Source organism: Coregonus clupeaformis, unplaced genomic scaffold (genome assembly GCF_020615455.1).
Source record: "Coregonus clupeaformis isolate EN_2021a unplaced genomic scaffold, ASM2061545v1 scaf0164, whole genome shotgun sequence".
Classification (NCBI taxonomy): Eukaryota; Metazoa; Chordata; class Actinopteri; order Salmoniformes; family Salmonidae; genus Coregonus; species Coregonus clupeaformis.
In genome coordinates this window covers 76,270-99,307 of record NW_025533619.1, presented here as the reverse complement: position 1 = coordinate 99,307, position 23,038 = coordinate 76,270, and positions in this window count along the sequence as shown.

Below are 23,038 nucleotides of genomic sequence, written 5' to 3'. Positions count from 1 at the left end.
TGCAATTATAAACATTAATTGGGAACAAAGTGGTTTGAGATACTGGCTGGCACTATTGCCTCCTCTTTCTCCTGGAAAGTGAAACGTTTGCATGTTTCTTGTCATGGCAGGCCTGCAGATCAGATGCCTTTATGTATTTGTCATTGACCAGCATACTTGGAACGCACCGCAGGTTATGATTTTAGAAATCAAATGGGTGAATCAAACTTTTCTCATTGTTATATTTTCTTGGTGAGTCTGGCTTCAGATCTTTGGTATGTGCTGACCAGGAATGACATTCTTTCATATCAATAGATAAAGGCAAGGGGAAGAAGCTACTTCTATAATGTACACTGATGGCCCACTGTCTTTGACAGGAGTACATGCTAATGAACGGAAGTAGCTGTTCTAATCACATCACAGTGACTGAATGAACATGAGGACCGCTAATTGTTTTATATCAGGGGGTCTTGTCATGAAAAGCTTTGCAGGCTTTTGTTCTACACCAGTACTAAAATGCCTGATTCAAGTAATTAAATCTGACTGAAGCAGATGTGTTGGTACCAACCAGAGATCACTAGAGGGCGCTCTTGACCCAATGCCAAAACGGGCTTAGGTAGGGCTTGTCAACTGGCTGGGACTTCATATGGCAGGAACATTTCAATCTGGAACTCGAAGCCAGTTCCACTGACTTTTAATGTAGACTTGGGACACCAGGTGGGTGCAATTTAATGATCCTATAGAACCGCTCTATGGTTAGTGCTGGAAGTAATGCCTGCACAGCCTCCATGACCAGAGTTGAAGATCCCTGATTTACATGCGCATACTATGTTCACTAGATGGCAGTGCTGCCTTCACATTCTGTCACATGACCTACCCTGGTAGGGAAGAAGGCCCTGCCTTCACATTCTGTCACATGACCACTGGTAGGGAAGAAGGTGCTGCTTTAACATTCTGTCACATGACCTACACTGGTAGTGAAGCTGGTGCTGCCTTCACATTCTGTCACATGACCTACACTGGTAGTGAAGCTGGTGCTGCCTTCACATTCTGTCACATGACCTACACTGGTAGTGAAGCTGGTGCTGCCTTCACATTCTGTCACATGACCTACACTGGTAGTGAAAATGGTGCTGATTTCACATTCTGTCACATGACTTACACTGGTAGTGAAGATGGTGCTGACTGAGCATGGGAGAACCTCAGTGGTTTAATCTAAACCCTTAGGGATCTTAGTCTATGTTAAGTTTGTTTGGTGGCTGCATGTACCTACCTATTCATATCTGGACTGGAAGCCAGTTCCACTGCTTTATTTTTCATTGTTCCCCTCTAGTCAGGGACTGATTTAGACCTAGGATACCAGGTGGGTGCCATTAATGATCAGGTAGAACAGATAACCAGCAGTACTCCGGACTTCCAGGGTATGATTTGAATATCCCTGCTGTATAGAATCATAGGTTAAATCGGGTGTCAAACTCATTCCACGGAGGGTCGATTGTCTGTAGGTTTTTGGTTTTTCCTTTCAATTAAGACCTAGACAACCAGGTGAGGGGAGTTCCTTACTAATTAGTGACCTTAATTCATCAATCAAGTACAAGGGTGGAGTGAAAACCCGTAGATACTCAGCCTTCCGTGGAATGAGTTTGACACGTGTGTTAAATCAATTTGGTTCACAATACAGTCTTTTGAAATGGGCGGGAATAGCATGAACAACCAATCCATAGACAGTTTTACACCCAACTAGCTGTTTATTGTTTTGCATCCTTTAGAGCGGGTTCTTCAATTCCCTGGAATTTATTAAAAATAAAAAATGAAATCCATGTAGCTTTGGCCCCTTGTGGGGTATGAGATCATTGAGACAATTTGGTGAGTTCATTGATCAATAACTGCATTTTCTCTGAAAATGAGGTAAAGGATGAGTGAGTTATCTATTGGATTTTACATTTGGATAACAGCTACAACTATGTTCTGATGTCATTGAATATTTAATTTTAACTGTTATTTCATCCCCAAACAATGATAGAATCATCCATAAATATCATCCATCCATTAATAAAACAAAGCAATGGACAAACGGCATATCTGCTCTCAAACGCATTACTCCTCCCCTGGTCTGGTCTGGCCTGGCCTGGTCTGGCCTGGCCTGGTCTGGTCTGGTCTGGCCTGGTCTGGTCTGGTCTGGCCTGGTCTGGTCTGGAGGGGCAGCAGGAGGAGGAGAGGTATAGAAGCTCTGGCTCCATCTAGGAATATTCTGGATGACCAGTCCCTCAGTCATAATTCCATGTACACTATGCCTACTGTCTAAAATGCATTTAAAGGGAATTCAGTATAATAATAACCCCTGGTATGTCAACCAACACAGAGATCAACTCAAGTCATGTGTGTGTAATTTGGGGCAGACCACAGCCATTTTGCACTCCTACCATAAATCATAATTGATGATCAATTATGATATATAGTAACTTTGCTGTCTGTCGAGTTTGCAGGTATAAAAAGTACTTGTTCCTGCTGTCTGATCCTAGATCAGTGTCTGAAAGGAGCGTTAAGCTGGAGCTTGGGAATGACCTGTTTGTCTTATGCTTGGGAATGACCTGTTTGGCCCCCTGAGTACCACACTGTGTGAGTGCATCCATGTGTGTGTGTGTTTTTGAGCATGTATGCATGTATATATGTGAGTGTGTGTGTATGTGTGTGTAGGCTAAGTGTGTGTGTGTGTGTGTTTGTTTGTGTGTGTGTGTGTGTGTGTGTGTGTGGGGGGTACTATAAAGTTGAATTGTTGACGTCTGGAAGTCTCTAATGCACCATCAGGTGGGTGAGCCAGAGTGCTGGCAGATGAAGGTCTTAATGAGCTGATGAGGACATCAGGCTTTCTTCTCTCTTCATCCCTCTCTCCTGCTGGGTCACCCAACCACTTTGTTTAGAAGCCTGTGTGTATTACCAGTTTAGACTTATATTCATTCATTTTCTTGATCTCTCTCTCTCTCAATTCAATTCTCTCCATCTCTCAATTCAATTCTCTCTCTCAATTCTCTCTCTCAATTCTCTCTCTCTCTCTCTCTCTCTCTCTCTCTCTCTCTCTCTCTCTCTCTCTCTCTCCCATATGTAAAGTGAAATAGCTAGAATGATGAAAGGCTACTGTACATGACATCTTCAAGTGACCCAGAATATTTATAGGGAGAATCTCAATTGCATTTCCTCACGTCTTCTCTCCTCCCCCCTATGCAAAACCCATTGGATGAGAAGGTCAGAGGGGAGGGACCTCTGACCTTATCATCCAATGCTCTGACCTTCTCATCCAATGGGTTTTCAGAAGGAGGCGTGGAGATTCTCCCCTAGATGGACCCAGAGCTTCCATGCCTCCTCTCCTCTTCCATCTGTAAGCTTGTAGTTCCTCCACCTGCTCCCCCTCTAAACCATGCAGGACCAGAGGAGGAGAAATGTGTTGAAATGTGCTGTTACTTAGGCCAGGATTCAATCTGGACTGTGGAAGATCCGTGTTGTAGTGCGCTTGACATTTAAAGGTAATTTCAGATTGAGCCAACATCTTTAGCATTTACCTTGAATGTGATCTCCACGACCGCGGTAACATTGCTTTTAAATGGTGCATGGCCGAAAAAAGGGGCGATGGGATTAAAAGGGCAGCCTTGGCTGGGATTCTCCCTCCTCAACATGTCTGTGTTCTGTGACCCTATTAATCCAGGTGTTCATTCATTTACAGGATGGCCCTCCCACAAGCCTGTTAAAGGCTCACTGTACAACCCAGCCCAGCCTAGACCCACTCACCCACCCACCCACTCATGCTCTCTACCTGTTATAATAGGGGTTACCTGGTGAGTGCTGTGCAGGCAGTCATTTAAATGAGCCTCAGTAAACGTCCGCTCTTTTAATGCCAAGTTGTAACAGCACATTGTTTTGCGAGCTGTCATGTGTTTTTAGCGTGAGCCAACTTGTTAAACACTTTTATTTTCTCACTCTAAAGCACAGGTGGCTGGTGGCACCTTAATTTGGGAGTACGGGGCTCATAGTAATGGCTGGAACGGAATCAATGGAATGGTATCGAACACATCAAACACGTTTTCATGCATTTGATATCATTCCATTTACTCCCATTCCAGCCATTATTATGAGCCGTCCTCCCCTCAGCAGCCTCCTGTGGTGTAAAGACAAAAGCGGTCATGCAAACAGAGCAGGTTATTTTACTTACTTTCAGGTTCCAACGATTAATTCTGACATATCGCACAATACAACATACTCATAGTTTGTTGTTGTAAAAACCTCTCGGCTCTAAATCACTGGTTGTACATGATTGTGGGAGCCCTGTGTAGATAGAGACATACCTGGGTTCAAATAGTATTTGTTTTCTTCCAAATACTTCAGCTGCCCTTGACTGAGCTTTCCTGGCAAACCGGGGTCAATGGAGTAGTCCCGAAAGTGCAAACTGTCCATCTGGCACTCCAGACAGGCTCAATTGAACGCTCACAGTATTTGAAAGAAAACCAATACTATACGAACCCAGGTCTGGATAGAATGGTGGTCTTAGGGCCAGCCCAGGCAGGCCTTCTGGGGACAGCAGCAGCCCTGTTATTGTACTCCTCTCTGTTCACAGGCTCAGACAGACAGGAAAGGTAATCTGTGGCATCAGCAGCTCCCTCCGCTCTCACAGAAGCCTGTCTCTTTCATGTAAGGAAAATGACCACATGAATTACACTGGCAGGTGTGTTGGCAGATGTGTGTGTGTTTGTGTGTGTGTGTGTGTATGTGTGTGTGTGCGTGCGTGCGTGTCTGTGTGTCATGTGTGTGTGTTTGCCCAGATGCACATATTCATGCTTTTGTGTGTGGACTGTACCTACATCTTGCTCCTCCCCTGTATTCACAGAGGTTTACGTACGATAGCTGCCATGCTACAGGGGCCGGATATACCTCGCTCCCACTGCATTTCTCCTCCATGGCTTTAACTGCATTTCCACAACCAGACACTGTGAAATGTAATAAATACTCTGTGGTCCTGTGATACAGCGTATTACTCCTCCCATGCTGATTCCAAGGCTGGTGCTGGCTCTCCTGTAGGGAGTTCACAGAGGCTGGTGCTGGTTCTCCTGTAGGGAGGTCACAGAGGCTGGTGCTGGTTCTCCTGTAGGGAGGTCACAGAGGCTGGTGCTGGTTCTCCTGTAGGGAGGTCACAGAGGCTGGTTACTACTGTTACTACTGCCATCTGAATGATGTTACTACTGCCACCTGAATGATGTTACTGCTGCCATCTGAATGATGTTACTACTGCCATCTGAATGATGTTACTACTGCCATCTGAATGATGTTACTACTGCCATCTGAATGATGTTACTACTGCCATCTGAATGATGTTACTACTGCCATCTGAATGATGTTACTGCTGCCATCTGAATGATGTTACTACTGCCATCTGAATGATGTTACTACTGCCATCTGAACCAAATCTGAGCTAGTCTTTAATATGGGGGCTGTCTAGGGGACCATCCCAGGTCCCCTAGACAACCCCTATGGTGAGCTCTAGGTGCCGTCTGTCTGTCTGTCTGTCTGTGTAGAAGTAGATAGAAGTGTTCCTTGTTTCCCACACACACATTGAGCCTAACTTCTCTGACAAACTGATCTCAATGTGTTTACAGAAAATAAGTAGATTTAACAATCAGGCCCTTCTGTAGTTCTCTTCTAGTGATTTTCCCACTCTTGTCTTTTAGATTGTTTACAGAAGGAAGTGCTTGGCATTCTCTCATCTGGCATCGAGAGACGACGACTTGGCTTGGGTTTGTTAGCAGAGCATCAGTCCCAGTGCCCGTTTCACTCTAATTCATGCACTACTGAGATCCATTCTTCCCCCAATAAAATACATTTAGTTGATTGTTCAGTCTGTTTTTGATTACATCCTGGTTGGCAAACAGAACAGGACAACAGTCCAGCGGCCATCGCCCGAGGATTGGAGAATGGGGCCGATGCTACATTTCTAGGCAAGATTTCAAGCCAGTACAGTAACTGTCTGGGTTTTCACTCAGTTGAACAATTATCATTGCTTTCTTCTGTTGTTTGCCCAGCTGTATTGCAGGGTGCAGCGGGAAAGAGGATATTGATGTCTTTGAGGTGCAAACAGCATGTGACACTTGACCTCAAAGAGGGAGGTGGCATGGTGTGAATAGTGCAGAATCTCCTGCATAACTACTCCAATTGGTCGGTGCTGAAGTGCTAAGCCTATTGGGAGCCTTTGTGCTGTATAAGGCTTGTGTTCCCCTGAGCATGCCCCACCTGTCAACTTGTTTTAAGAAATGCAAGTGTTCTGTTTGTGTGCGTGTGTGTGTTTAAGAACTTACAGAGGCAGTGTGATAGTAGTGTTGGATGTTAGTGGGAGCTGAAAGTGCAGTATGTCTGAGAGTATTGTTATAGGAAGGGGGAGGGGCAGGTGGGCAGTATGTCTGAGAGTATTGTTATAGGAAGGGGGAGGGGCAGGTGGGCAGTATGTCTGAGAGTATTGTTCTTGGAAGGGGGAGGGGCAGGTGGGCAGTATGTCTGAGGGTATTGTTATAGGAAGGGGGAGGGGCAGGTGGGCAGTATGTCTGAGAGTATTGTTATAGGAAGGGGGAGGGGCAGGTGGGCAGTATGTCTGAGAGTATTGTTCTTGGAAGGGGGAGGGGCAGGTGGGCAGTATGTCTGAGGGTATTGTTCTAGGAAGGGGCAGGGGCAGGTGGGCAGTATGTCTGAGAGTATTGTTCTTGGAAGGGGGAGGGGCAGGTGGGCAGTATGTCTGAGGGTATTGTTCTAGGAAGGGGCAGGGGCAGGTGGGCAGTATGTCTGAGAGTATTGTTCTTGGAAGGGGGAGGGGCAGGTGGGCAGTATGTCTGAGGGTATTGTTATAGGAAGGGGGAGGGGCAGGTGGGCAGTATGTCTGAGAGTATTGTTCTTGGAAGGGGGAGGGGCAGGTGGGCAGTATGTCTGAGGGTATTGTTCTAGGAAGGGGCAGGGGCAGGTGGGTAGTATGGATGAGAGTATTGTTATAGGAAGGGGGAGGGGCAGGTGGGCAGTATGTCTGAGAGTATTGTTATAGGAAGGGGGAGGGGCAGGTGGGCAGTATGTCTGAGAGTATTGTTCTTGGAAGGGGGAGGGGCAGGTGGGCAGTATGTCTGAGAGTATTGTTCTAGGAAGGGGGAGGGGCAGGTGGGCAGTATGTCTGAGGGTATTGTTATAGGAAGGGGGAGGGGCAGGTGGGCAGTATGTCTGAGAGTATTGTTCTAGGAAGGGGGAGGGGCAGGTGGGTAGACTCAGAACCCTCAATAGGACTTTCACTTCTCCACTTACAGTAGTGATCCAAGAAAAGAGTGTGTGTGTGTGCGCATGCGTGTGTGCATATATGTGCGTGTGTGTGCTTACGTGCATGCACATTCACGTGTGTGTTTTCGTGTGTGTGTGTTTTCCAAGGGGGCCACCTGATCATATAACATTATCCCCCTGAACATCAAAGGCTTAAGAGCCGTCTGCCTCCTGTAGACATTAAGCCCCTACGAGGGGCAGTAAATCAGCACTGCGTCTGTAACAGCTGCTCTGATCACCTATTACAACTTCCATAATGTGTGTGTGGACAGAGTGCTGCCTTGTAAGCCGATACCACTGGACAGACCACTGATAAAGGCCATCTTAAACCCAGTACTCTGGCTCTGTGGTTTGGATACCAAAGGAAGTAGGAATCCGGGGGTAGGGAGGAGGGGAGAAGTGGGGATGGAGAGGGGCTGTCATTATGGACAACTGCCCCAGGGCTTGAGTGCACACTTTCTATAAGAATAAGACAGAAATTAAGCTGTGGGTGTATTTATAAACTATAAGCCACTGGACTTGCTGAGCCAAAGTCTTATCCCCCAGGTGGTTGGTGTGTTTAAATCTTAATGTATTCAACGTCGTGGTGGTGGACTTCCTAGGCAAATGCCTGCAAGATCTTCAACCAGGAAGACTGAGATATCAGTTTCTCTCACATATGACTGACTGTGTTACTCTGGGATAGGGAAAGAGAAGAGAAGATGTTGGCCAAAATGTTGGTCATTCTCTACCACAAACACTGCAGATAATAATTGGACTCTCCCTGAATTTACATGAATTGATCCTGGATGTGAATGGTCAAAAGGAGCATTGACAAATCAAAGAGAAAGTTAAGAAAACACTGGCCTCAACCGCTCTTCATTGCTAGGGTTTTGTGTCCTAGGTGATCTTGACCACAGCCGTGTTTCTGCCATTGATCTGATCAGGCCAGAGGAGCATAAACAGTATTAAAATCAATAACGGTCATGAGTTGACAGGCGCAGTCAGACCAGAGAAAATAGTCCCCACTCAGGAGGGTCTCCATGGAGACCAAACAGGACATGAAGTGAATTCTCTGTGTTGCTCTGACAGCTGAATTGGACAATTTAAGTTAAATTTTTTCTTTCTCTCTCTCTGTATTTCTCTCTCTAAACCCTTCTCCCCTTCTCTATTTATCACCTCTGTCTCTCTGTCCCGCTCTACTCCTCCGCCTTGGGTGGTAGGGATGGAATAGAAATCCCTCCTATAACCTTTTTTTCTACACTCAAACTACAATCCCCTAGACTGTACAATCACATACATTGCAAATGGCTAGCTAGTTAGCTGGGCGCGCTAGTAGAGTTTCAATCAGTGACGTCACTCGCTCTGAGACCTTGAAGTAGTTGTTTCCCTTGCACTGTAAGGATCGTGGCTTTTGTGGAGCGATAGGTAACGATACTTTGTGGGTGAATTTTGTTGATGTGTTCAGAGGGTCCCTGGTTCGAGCCCAGGTTGGGGCGAGGAGAGGGATGGAATCAACACTGTTACATGGGCATTGTTCGCCCTTTACTTATTGCACCAGGTGCATTTTGTGCTTTGAGATTGCGTCGTCGAGTTTCACCATCACTATAACCCTTTGGATTTGTTTGAAGGAAATGAAAGATGTCTCCAAAATGTCTGATCAAAGGAGTGCTTTGTGGCCCAGGGGCTTTTACTGTGATGAGATGTAAGGGTGTCAGTCATAGTGTATGACTCTGTGTTTTCTGAGCAGATAGTATATTTTTTAAATGCTGAATATAAACGGAGAGCCACACAATGGAGGACACACACACACAGTGGAGGACGTGTTTAGGGGCCTTGGCAGCCAGCACTGGAGGCTTGGCAGCTGGGCAGACTCTTTTATACCCAAGAATGACTAGCAGTTTGACCCACACACTCCCACAACTCAGACAGAGGGGTTTGAAAGGACAGAGCCAATAGATATCCTGTTTGTGTGTGTGTGTGTGTGTGTGTGTTGTTGTTGTGTGTGTGTGTGTGTGTGTGTGTGTGTGTGTGAGTGAGTGAGTGAGTGAGTGAGTGAGTGAGTGAGTGAGTGAGTGAGTGAGTGAGTGAGTGAGTGAGTGAGTGAGTGAATGTGCGTGCGTGCTTTTGTGCGTGTGTGTGTCCGTGTGTGCGTGTGTGTGATTGTGTGTATTCAGGGTATTGGGTAGCCTGACTGTGCTAGTCTCTTCTTTGTCTCTGTCCCTGCATGCACACAGGTGTGTCTAATAGTACACTAGCAGGCCTCTGTGGAGGGAGATCCTCCTCTCTCGCCTGGCTGAGTCATCTCTGTTTCTCAGTGGTATTTCCCACAATTCAACCCATGTTTGTTGCTGTAGAGCAAATACTCAACAAAGTGAAAGAGAAATCAGGATAAGCTAGAGAGAGAGTGGCAGGGGAGGTGGAGAGAGAGAGAGAGAGGGGGGCAGGGGAGGCAGAGAGAGAGGGAGAAAGAGAGAGGCAGTGGGAAGCTGATACGGAGAGAGAAAGAGAGAGAGACCGTATCAAGCATAAAGGGAACTGCATTTATCTAACTGCCTCCACAGCTGAGGTCATGGATTTAATATCAGACTACAACAATTAATTAACTGCATTGTTGAGTATTGTAGTTGACTTTGTCCTGAGGTGTCCCCCCTGCTACTATTTGCTGTGCTGTTACCATGGCAGCAGTAAGTGGTGATTGTCTTTTTGCCATCATTCAACTGTCTCCTAGCGTTCTGTGGATTATATCACTAAAGTAATACCTACCATAAAAAGGTAAATAGCTCTGGCGTTTATTTGCTTCAATCACTGAACACAACAGACACTTATTAGAGACAGGCTTCTATTTTAGCCAGGCTTCTATTTCCTTAACCCTCTAGAGTACATTTCCACAGCCCCGTGGAAATCGAATTAGAATAATAATAAAAATCCACATAAAAATATGTCTGTTTAAGCTAGAGATATCTGTTCTTTTTGCATGGGCTGTATCTCAATCCACCGCATCCGCCAATATCGGCCTTCCGCATCTGCGGTGAAAGGTGACAGAGCTACGCCCACAAGCCTCACAAGACTCACCTGAAGGTAGCCCGGTACCAGTTTAATGTACACAGCTTTTGCTCATTTGCATAGTACATTTTTTTATTCCAGCATTCACTTCCAGAATTGTAATACATTTCTTCATTTTCTGCACTAATGTGTTATCATTTACACACTTGTTTCTTTTGTCTCAATATGCCTTTCCTTGACAGAATAATGTTTCTCCCCTTTGACTGTGTGTAATTTGTGCAATGAAATGTAATTTCTCCCCTTTGACTGTGCAATTTCATCAGTTCTTACGTTCGCCACTAGAGGCTGATTTCTAAAGGTCTGTACTCCCGAAGTTGTTGACTGTTTTTGTGCTTGCCAGTTAGCTAGCAGTTCTCAGCTGTTAGCAGCCAATGGCTAGCAGTTTCTTACTGGCGATAAAAACCGATGATTGCCATTATTTTTTCAAATCATTACTGAATTATTTAATGTAACAAATTGAACATTAAACCTCATAAACAATTCATGATAATATATGGTAACCTCATAAACAATTCATTTAGACCCGGCGTTTATTTGAAACAGGCGTTTATTCCGACAGCGTTTACTTGAAGTTTTATGCTATTCCAGCTTTCTGTGTGTTTCATGTAGAGGGGGATTTAGATAGTACATGAATGCATAACTTGGTCAGATGGATATTGCTGTATGAGAGTTATTGTTTCACTCACTCACTCACTCACTCACTCACTCACTCACTCACTCACTCACTCACTCACTCACTCACTCACTCACACACTCACACACACACACACACACAAGTGCACAAACACATGCATGCACGGGTCGCATGCACACACACACACACACACACGTGCACATCGCATGCACGCACAAAATCACACACACACACACACACACACTCAGTCACACAAATGCGAACACACCCTCACATAAATATATAAACATGCTTACACACAAACAGGCCCCTACAATATTCCCATGCCCCCCCCAGGCAGGAGCCATTGTATTGTGATTAATGGGGTGTCTCCTGTCCCCGTTGCTGCTTAGGGTGATGGTAGCCTTTCTCTCAGATTTCCTCCTCTCCTCCTGACCCAGCAACCAGCTGTGTGTGTTTGCTTGTGTTGTATGTGTGTGTGTGTTTGCTTGTGTGTGTGTGTGTGTGTGTGTGTGTTACGTGTGTGTGTGTGTGTGTGTGTGTGTGTGTGTGTGTGTGTGTGTGTGTGTGTGTGTGTGTGTGTGTGTGTGTGTGATGAGGAGGGGGAGGAAAAGGGAGGATGAACACAAGGAAGGGAGGGGGGGAATAACTCCTACAGGAGGAGATGGCTATTCATAGTGCAGTATGGCAGCATGATCTGCATGACCCTGACCCAGTCTGTTACTGTAATAACATGACAGTCCAACTCTGTTGACTCAGTGTGGAGACAGTGGCCCTGTTGCTATACCTTAAAGATCAGGGCTCTCCAACCCTGTTCCTGGAGAGCTACCGTCCTGTGGGTTTTCGCTCCAACCCTAATCTAGCCTGTGCGTGTGTGTGTTTGTGTGCGTGTGAGGCAGTGCGCTGTGCTGCGGTAACAGTACCAGCCGTGCCAGCACACGCAGGCAGTTATCAGAGGAGCTGGGAGCTGGAAGCTTCATGAGAGCCCTGTGTGGTTTAGAGGAGCCCACTCACTCTTAGCTGAACAGCTGTTTGTAGCGCGCTGCGCCAGAGAGCTGGAGAACACTGTCAATAGAGGAAGAATGCTGTGTAAACAGCCATGGGTTTCAGGAAGCTAGCTGTGTTGGCTGTGGATGAGGGGGTAAACTACACAACACTCCCAGGAACAAGCCAGGCCAAGGGAGAGGGGAGAGGGGACGAGAGAGGAGAGGGAGAGGAGGGAGAGGGAGGGGAGGAGAGAGAAGGTTGAGAGGGGAGAGGGAAGGGAGAGAGAGAGGGGAGGGGAGAGGGGAGAGGGGAGAGGGGAGAGGGGAGGAGAGAGAAGGGAGGTTGAGAGGGGAGAAGGGAGGGGGGAGGAGAGAGGGGAGGTTGAGAGGGGAGAGGGGAGAGGGAGGGGGGAACGCTCAGGAAGGAGACGCGTTCTGTCTCCTAGAGATGAACGTACTTTGGTGCTTAAAGTGCAAATCAATCCCAGAACAACAGCAAAGGACCTTGTGAAGATGCTGGAGGAAACAGGTACAAAAGTATCTATATCCACAGTAAAACGAGTCCTATATCGACATAACCTGAAAGGCCGCTCAGCAAGGAAGAAGCCACTGCTCCAAAACCGCCATGAAAAAGCCAGACTACGGTTTGCATCTGCACATGGGAACAAAGATCGTACTTTTGGAGAAATGTCCTCTGGTCTGATGAAACAAAAATAGAACTGTTTGGTCATAATGACCATCGTTATGTTTGGAGGAAAAAGGTGGTTGCTTGCAAGCCGAAGAACATCATCCCAACCGTGAAGAACAGGGGTGGCAGCATCATGCTGTGGGGGTGCTTTGCTGCAGGAGGGACTGGTGCACTTCACAAAATAGATGGCATCATGAGGAAGGAAATGTATGTGGATATATCGAAGCAACATCTCAAGACATCAGTCAGGAAGTTAAAGCTTGGTCGCAAATGGGTCTTCCAAATGGACAATGACCCCAAGCATACTTCCAAAGTTGTGGCAAAATGGCTTAAGGACAACAAAGTCAAGGTATTGGAGTGGCCATCACAAAGCCCTGACCTCAATCCTATAGAAAATGTGTGTGCAGAACTGAAAAAGAGTGTACGAGCAAGAAGGCCTACAAACCTGACTCAGTTACACCAGCTCTGTCAGAAGGAATGAGCCAAAATTCACCCAACTTATTGTGGGAAGCTTGTGGAAGGCTACCCGAAATGTTTGACCCAAGTTAAACAATTTAAAGGTAATGCTACCAAATACTAATTGAGTGTATGTAAACTTCTGACCCACTGGGAATGTGATGAAATAAATAAAAGCTGAAATAAATCATTCTCTCTACTATTATTCTGACATTTCACATTCTTAAAATAAAGTGGTGATCCTAACTGACCTAAGACTGAATTTTTACTAGGATTAAATGTCAGGAATTGTGAAAAACTGAGTTTAAATGTATTTGGCTAAGGTGTATGTAAACTTACGACTTCAACTGTATGTACATAAAGGTAGGGGTAAAGTGATTAGGTAACAGGATAGATTATAGACAGTAGCAGCAGCGTATGAGTGTCAATGTAAGTATGTGTGAGTGTGTGGGTAGAGTCCACTGTGTGTGCATAGTCAAAAAGAGTTTGTGCAAAAAGGGTCAGTGCAGATAGTCCGGGTAGCTATTTGGATAACTATTTAGCAGTCTTATGGCTTGGGGGTAGAAGCTCTTCAGGAGCCTTTTTGTCCCAGAATTAGCTTTCCGGTATCGTTTTCCGTGCAATAGCAGAGAGAACAGTCATGACTGGGGTAGATGGAGTCTTTGACAATTTTTAGGGCCTTCCTCTGACACCGCCTGGTATAGAGGTCCTGGATGGCAGGGAGTTCGGCCCAAGTGATGTACTGGGCCGTACACACTACCCTCTGTAGCGCCTTGCGGTCAGATGCCGAGCAGTAGTCATACCAAGCGGTGATGCAGCCAGTCATGACGCTCTCAATGGTGCTGCTGTAGAACTTTTTGAGGATCTGAGGGCCCATGTCAAATCTTCTCAGCCTCCTGAGGGGGAATAGGCTTTGTCCTGCCCTCCTCATGACTGTGTTGGTGTGTTTGGACCATGATAGGTCCTTAGTGATGTGGACCGCTCCACTACAGCCCCGTCAATGTGAATGGGGGCGTGTTCTGTCCTCCTTTTCCGGTAGTCCACGATCAGCTCCTTTGTCTTGCCCACGTTGAGGGAGAAGTTGTTGTCCTGGCACCACACTGCCAGGTCTCTGACCTCGTCCCTATAGGCTGTCTCATCGTCGTTGGTGATCAGGTCCACCACCGTCGTGTCATTGGCAAACTTGATGATGGTGTTGGAGTCGTGGATGGCCACACGGCCATGCATAGCAAGAAAAAAAAATGCACCGACATGTTTAAGTATCTATGGACAGCCCTAGTCTAATAGGTTGTAGAAGGGTTGCCGCTAATTGCTCCAGTCTCACTGGCCTTGCTGGTTCAGAAGGAAGCCTATAACAACCATAACAGCCACAGGCCCCTCTTCCTTATTTACGAGGTGTGGCTGCTTTTCCAGCTGTCCCACCACTTACACACGGGACAGTACGAGAGGGTGTTTTATGACAGCCCATAACTTTTGGCCGTTGTTGGTTCCCACAGGGCCAGGGGCCACTGACACATTTTGTGCAGGTGACAACTTTGAAGGTTTGGAGGCCACGAGGGCCCATTCCTTCAAGTTTCCCCGACGCCATTTTGTAACCTGTCACCGACATAGTGACAGGGGGTACCCAAATGAGCGTGATCAAACACAGACCCTGAGAGGTGATAGAGGGCTATTAGGCAGTGGCCGGCAGGCAGATCCCCTTCGTGACTTCCAACAGCAGAGCTACACCCTTGAAGTGGCGCTGTGAGCCACCTCATAAAGAACAGCCTTATAATTTCCTATGATAGCCTCACAGCTCTGTCTAGCAGTCGTCCACTATTATTAAAGTCCCGTAGCAGAGCGAAGCTACACAGCACAGCACCCCCTGTGGGGCCACATACAGCACACACAGCCAGGAGGCAAGAGTCCTCCCTCGTCATGAGGAGCCTCCCTGGCAGACATCAGAAGCTTCATGATCTCTCACCAACATCCAACAGCTAGCCAATGTCAGTAAGGGACAGACTCTTACGGTGTGCTCCTATTCTCTCTGTGCTATTTGCTTGGCTGAAGACCATTCTCTCTAGTGTACAAAACATTAAGAACATGTTGACTCCAGTTGTGTCAAGTTGACTAGATGTCCTTTGGGTGGTGGACCATTCTTGATACACATGGGAAACTGTTGCGTGTGAAAAACCAGCGTTTCAGTTCTTGACACAAACCGGTGTGCCTGGCACCTACTACCATACCCCGTTCAAAAACACAAATCTTTTGTCTTGCCCATTCACCCTCTGAATGGCACACATACACAATCCATGTCTCAATCATCTCAAGGCTTAGAAATCCTTATTTAACCTGTCTCCACTCCTTCATCTACACTGATTTAAGTGGATTTAACACATTACATCAATAAAGGATAATAGCTTTCACCTGGATTCACCTGGTCAGTCTATGTCATGGAAAGAGCAGGTGCTCCTAATGTTTTGTACACTCAGTGTATTTATTTTATAATTCATGTATGGTTATTGTTATCTAAGAGTTATCTAATGAAATAATCTGTTAATTTGTCATGTTGCTGGTATACAGATGATTGTGTTTACCAGAGATCTAAGATATATGAGGTCCTAATCAATCCTTAATTCCCAGTATCCAGGTCCAAGGGCAAACTTCAGCTGGATAGACATAGCATCATCCATGAACAGTACCACAATTCTGTTCCCAGCCTGTTTTTGTCCTTCAGCACCTATTCTCATCCATCTTTCAGCTGGAGTGGCTGAGTCTTAACAGAGGCCTAACAGTGAACAGAGTGGATGAGGGGAGATGGCATGGAGGAGGGAGTCTGAAAAAATAAAAAAACTGAGTAATTAACACAGACTGAGAAAACACGGCATGTGTGTCTTGCAGTTGTTACTGAGTCAACCAGACCTGGGTTCAAATACTTGCCTATTTCAATATTTGTATGCGAAAATACAATGTAATGTGTATTAAGAGTATTTCATGCCAATACTTTCAAAATGTATATCCAAATACTTGTATTTTCAAAAAAGATATCTAAATACTTCCTTAAAATGTATTTAAAATTAATTGAAATACAGTAAATAGTATTTGTCAACAGAGTGCCATATCATTGCATAAGCATGTTAGCACCATATGTAGGGGTGAGACAGTAATCCCATGTAATGCTGTGGAAAGCTTGGCTAGCAAAGTCGATACAGAATCTGTACAACCCACTGGTAATGATCAACAGAGAGATGGATTAGGGGTACCATGGCTGTATCTAGGCCATGGCAGGAAAAACAAGTGTTAGATTATAGACTAACACTATAGACTACCACTACTAACACTATAGACTAACACTACTAACACAATAGACTAACACTACTAACACTATAGACTAACACTACTAACACTACTAACACTATAGACTAACACTACTAACACTATAGACTAACACTACTAACACTACTAACACTATAGACTAACACTACAAACACTACTAACACTATAGACTAACACTACTAACACTACTAACACTATAGACTAACACTACTAACACTATAGACTAACACTACTAACACTACTAACACTATAGACTAACACTACTAACACTATAGACTAACACTACTGACACTATAGACTAGCACTACTAACACTACTAACACTACTGACACTATAGCTATCTAGCCAGCACATAGACAGCATTGCATTGTGGGTTTTGTAGTCGACTTGAGCTAAAACAGATTTCCACAACGATTTTCACGTTGCTACCAACCATATTATAATGACAAAATGAAAAAAAAATCACAAAAAATACAGTTCTCACATATTTGTGTTATTTAACACTGTAAATTATAAGAATTAGTGGTTTTTGGATGGATTTTTTGTTACTTAAGCAAATTGTTTTAATTCCCCAAAATAAGCATATATTTGTCCACATTTATTTAAAAGAAATATACGTTTTTGTATGTTTTTCACGGTTTGAACAGTTATTTTGATCAATATCATCCATAGCAACTTGTCAGGAAAAGTTATTGTTATTCATTTACATTACAGTCATTCTTATCCAGAGCGACTTACAGTTAGTGAATACATATTTTTTTTATACTGGCCCCCCGTGGGAATCGAACCCACAACCCTGGCGTTGCAAACGCCATGCTCTATCAACTGAGCTACATCCCTGCCGGCCATTCCCTCCCCTACCCTGGGCCAATTGCGCGCCGCCCAATGGGTCTCCCGGTCGCGGCCGGCTGCGACAGAGCCTAGATTTGAACCGGGATCTCTAGTGGCACAGTTAGCACTGCGATGCAGTGCCTTAGACCACTGCGCCACTCGGGAGATAAATTATTATTCATTCAAAGTGTTTTGTTTCTGTGATACTTAGTCTGAGAAATTGGCGATTGAGCTCCTCTGACATACCGGTATGGGTGATATAGGCACCACTATTATACAAAAGAGAGATTTTATTTTCATTCCTCCATATTAACACAGAAGTCATGGTAAATTGTGTTTTATGTCGGTAAATAGTTGCTTGACAAAGTCCAAAAAAAGTGTTTTGAAAATGAAGTTTTTGACCCCTTGGGGACAAAATGGACCCGTTTGTGCTATTAGGGTTGAATAACAAAATGTACTGTAGGTTACTAAGGTTTATACTCAAACCCATGTTGTCATGAAGTTACCCAAGCCTGTAATGAACTCTAAGGTCTTTGTTTTGATTGCATATCTTTGGAGCACGGAGAGGCGACTTGAGGCACCTCTCCCACCCCTTTGGTAATTACCCTCCACCTTCACCCTCCATCCGCACTGTGATTCGGCCAGCTAGCTCCTACCACCCCTGCAGTAATGACGCAGAGCGAGCCCTGGCCTGGACATGGGGCAGTGGCCATGGTTAACACACAAAGGGCTGCTCACAGTAAACAGCAGTGTTTGTGTTCACTGGGGCCACTGGTGGAGATTGTGATGACTGATGTCTCATTAACCCCCAGTCTAAGCCAGGGAGGAGGAGGTGGAGGAGGTCAGGGGGAGTGGAGGAGTTGGGGGGAGGGGAATGTGGCGCTGGACCCCCAGGCCCCTCGGAGAGAAAGGTCAGTGACCCATATTGTGCCCACCCTCCGGTAATGCCAGCGAGGTTATCTCACTTGAGTCTGGTAATGGAGATTGTCTTTGTCAAGTTGTCGAGGAAACACACATACAGTGGCTTGCGAAAGTATTCACCCCCCTTGGCATTTTTCCTACTTTGTTGCCTTACAACCTGGAATTAAAATGGATTTTTGGGGGGTTTGTATCATTTGATTTACACAACATGCCTACCACTTTGAAGATGCAAAATATTTTTTGGGGTGAAACAAACAAGAAATAAGACAAAAAAACTTGAGTGTGCATAACTATTCACCCCCCCCCAAAGTCAATACAATTTAGGCCGTCATTGTAAATAAGAATTTGTTCTTAACTGACTTGCCTAGTTAAATAAAGGTTAAATAAAAAATAAAAAAATAGAAATTGGGGTATGTCTCTATAAGCTTAGCACATCTAGCCACTGGGATTTTTGCCCATTCTTCAAGGCAAAACTGCTCCAGCTCCTTCAAGTTGGATGGGTTCCGCTGGTGTACAGCAATCTTTAAGTCATACCACAGATTCTCAATTGGATTGAGGTCTGGGCTTTGACTAGGCCATTCCAAGACATTTAAATGTTTCCCCTTAAACCACTCAAGTGTTGCTTTAGCAGTATGCTTAGGGTCATTGTCCTGCTGGAAGGTGAACCTCTGTCCCAGTCTCAATTCTCTGGAAGACTGAAACAGGTTTCCCTCAAGAATTTCCCTGTATTTAGCGCCATCCATCATTCCTTCAATTCTGACCAGTTTCCCAGTCCCTGCCGATGGAAAAACATCCCCACAGCATGATGCTGCCACCACCATGCTTCACTGTGGGGATGGTGTTCTCGGGGTGATGAGAGGTGTTGGGTTTGCGCCAGACATAGCGTTTTCCTTGATGGCCAAAAAGCTCAATTTTAGTCTAATCTGTGGAGCTTTGCAGCTCCTTCAGGGTTATCTTTGGTCTCTTTGTTGCCTCTCTGATTAATGCCCTCCTTGCCTGGTCCGTGAGTTTTGGTGGGCGGCCCTCTCTTGGCAGGTTTGTTGTGGTGCCATATTCTTTAAATTTTTTAATAATGGATTTAATGGTGCTCCGTGGGATGTTCAAAGTTTTTTATATTTTTTTATAACCCAACCCTGATCTGTACTCCACAACTTTGTCCCTGACCTGTTTGGAGAGCTCCTTGGTCTTCTTGGTGCTGCTTGCTTGGTGGTGCCCCTTGCTTAGTGGTGTTGCAGACTCTGGGGCCTTTCAGAACAGGTGTATATATACTGAGATCATGTGACAGATCATGTGACACTTACGATTGCACACAGGTGGGCTTTATTTAACTAATGATGTGACTTCTGAAGGTAATTGGTTGCACCAGATCTTATTTAGGGGCTTCATAGCAAAGGGGGTGAATACATATGCACGCACCACTTTTCCGTTATTTATTTTTTTAGAATTTTTTGAAACAAGTTGTTTTTTTTATTTCACTTCACCAATTTGGACTATTTTGTGTATAATATGCCATTTAGCAGACGCTTTTATCCAAAGCGACTTACAGTCATGTGTGCATACATTTTTATGTATGGGTGGTCCCGGGGATCGAACCCACTACCCTGGCGTTACAAGCGCCATGCTCTACCAATTGAGCTACAGAGGACCACCCATAATATGTATGTATTTATATTTATATATGTATGTAATGTGTATGTCCATTACATGAAATCCAAATAAACATCCATTTAAATTACAGGTTGTAACGCAAAAAAATTGGAAAAACGCCAAATGGGATGAATACTTTTGCAAGGCACTGTATGTGCAGATATGGTAGACCTATGTATGGCTGGTGGGATGTGGGAGACACCTTAGCTTGGACCTTGAGGCAGTGCTGAGAGAAGAACAGAGGGAACACACTAACTGGCTGAGTACTGAACAGTTTTAACTCAATTGTTAGTTCTGTATGTGCAAATCCACGGGTCTTCAGTGTGGTGATAACTGACTGAGAAAGAGGAATCTTACACAGACACTCCTCCAGGGTTGGGGTTAATTCCACAAATTCGATTCTAATTCAATTCTCTCTCCCTGTAAATTCCATTTAATTCAATTCAAATTCCAGGTCAGTTTGGAATTCAGAGAAAATTCAATTCCTCTCAATTCCAATGTTAGGTAAATTTCAATAATTAAATTCCTAATTCAATATTATCCCCAACAATTCCACAAATTCCCATTCCAATTAAATTCCCTCAGGGTTTCAGGCTGATCATGTCACGGTTCAGGCAGCCTAGATACAGTATACTGGAATTATAGAGGTAAAGTTGAAATGATTTAAAACAAAAAGTCCAAACCGTCTAATTCCAATTCAATTCCAATTCCAAAACTTGAACATTGTTTAAATTCAAATTGTATTCAATATAAATTCTCCACTTCATGAGTGAATTCAAGAATCGAATTGGAATTTCAAATTAAATTGGGATTGAGCCAAACCTTGCACTCATCACACTGTGAGTACACTACTCACTGCATCCATGCTTGTCATGGAACGTGGTGCAAGGCACTCCAGATTCCACAACCCTTCTCATTGGTCGAAACAGAGCAGTCTCACCAGCACCAACGATCAAGATCTTTTTGGCCAATGAAGGACAGCACAAGCGGCTAATTCATATTGTTTTCAAATAATTAATCAAGACAAATTGTTAATTATCATCCAGACATAGGTGCCGGACATAGGTGTATAAATTAGCAATACAAATAATACGTCGTTTTAAGATGTGATATTTATTCATAAGCCAGATAAAAAAATCTTGATACTAAAACAGTTTTTACAGGTTTATATTATTAAAGTATATTTTTGTAAAACATTTACCCCCAAACTTGCTATACACATCTACATGTCTTTACAACATTGACACACGCAGGAGATAATTCAATTTAACAATATTAAAATAAGAATCATAATAAACATAATACGTCAAAATTATGTTAATATTTACCAAGCAACTCTATGGGAGACTGTATACCTTTCACACCTTATATTTTCGTTCCCTTATAACCAAAAGTCAGTTGAAAAGAAAGATGCTCCTGCGTCCTGATTTCATTTGGCCCATGAGCCTTTGCAATATTTTGCCCAATCACTGAACTTCAATGCAACTTCTCTGAGCCATCTTAGTATAGCACCTGGCCTCCAAACAAAATGCTAAGGCTGTCTTTCTCGCTAGACAAGTGAAGACACGTGAGTTCCAAACCTACATTCTAATATCATCATATCCAGTGGCCTCTAACAGGCATGCAGTATCTTGCACGCAAGTACACGCACACATACATACGCATGCACACACACACACACACAAACATCCCGGCCACACAAACACACATCCCGGCCTTAGACCGTTAAAAATTTTTGTTGCTTGAAACAAATGGGAGGTCAATCTTTCAGGAAGTTAGGGTCACAGACACTGAGGGACCCTGAGATGGAGCTACAGGGGTGCAGAGTCATAGGTGGCGTTCCTGCCTGACTACATTGCAGACGCCTGCCAGATCTCAACACTTGGGTAGGTGTTTAACATATCAGCTAACCACATCATATGACATAGCAATCTGATGTCCGACTGTGCAGTCGATGATGTGGCGCAGAACTATTGGTTGATGCAACGTTTGCAATGTAGTCAGTCGCGCCACCACAGACAGAGAGCAGGAGGGTCCAAACGTCAAGTTATTCAGAGAGGGTTGTGGATGAGAATAATCCAGTGTTCCTTTATTCCTTTTCACTATGCAGCCTCTACAAGACCTAACTGTTATTAAGAAATCCAAATGCGACATCACATGGAGAAACAACGTCACGTTGTCATAGAGAGCTCTTGGCTTGGCGAGCAAACAGCAACATCGACAATAAATAAAGATTGATGATGAGCAAATAAAAACTGTAAGAACTTGAAAATACAGTCAGGATTGCATATCAAAACGACAGAGACTGAGACAAAATGTATTTGGCACAAAATAAAATAAAACATTTAAAAGAAACATTTTGATTAAGTGAGCCTTTTAAACGATATCCATTGCTATGTTAATTTGATTGTCCTTCACCGTTAACATTGAGTGCATGTGTGTTCCTAATTAAGAGACGTCTATTAATTAATCAATAAACCCAACTGACGAATCTCCAACAAATTGTCAATACTCAAACTTTTTGACAGTACCTTGACCTTGGTATGACCTTATCAGCCACCTGTTTCAGGTGACCGAAGACTTTTGGCCACAGGGATTTTGGACCTCACAGAGCTACAGGTACATGTGCAAGAAAACCCATTGTCACAAAGCAAAGGGGGATGTCTTGTATTCTCAGAGTGAGAAACAGTTTGATTATCAAGTTCCCAGTGATCTCTGAATAATACAGCTGCTTGATGTTCTTCAGTAAGTAATACTTCAATAGTACTTCATGAAGATCTTACAGAGTAGAAGCTTTGGTTTTTACGGGTCCAACTGTGTACTTGAAGTATAGTACTTCTAAACACCTGCATATGCAGACCAACTCATTTTGAATTGAATAATTTGGAGCGCATGCCACAATGGCATAGTTAAAGTGATGCCAGGGCAATATTAGAATGTATTTCAATACCAATAAAAATAAATATATGTAAATATATGTATTTCACACTTGTTAATAGTATTCTTTTGTAACCCGTGAATGCAGTCCATGTGGATCTGCTATGTGGCGAGGAAAAACTGAAAGGTACATAAATAAAGATGGTTATAAAACAAAATAACAAATGTGGAAAGTAACACATTTAAGGACACATTTACACTTCAACAGGATGGCTCCTCTCTCTGAGAGAGTGAGACCTCTCCTGTCATATCCTTCTCTCATTTCTG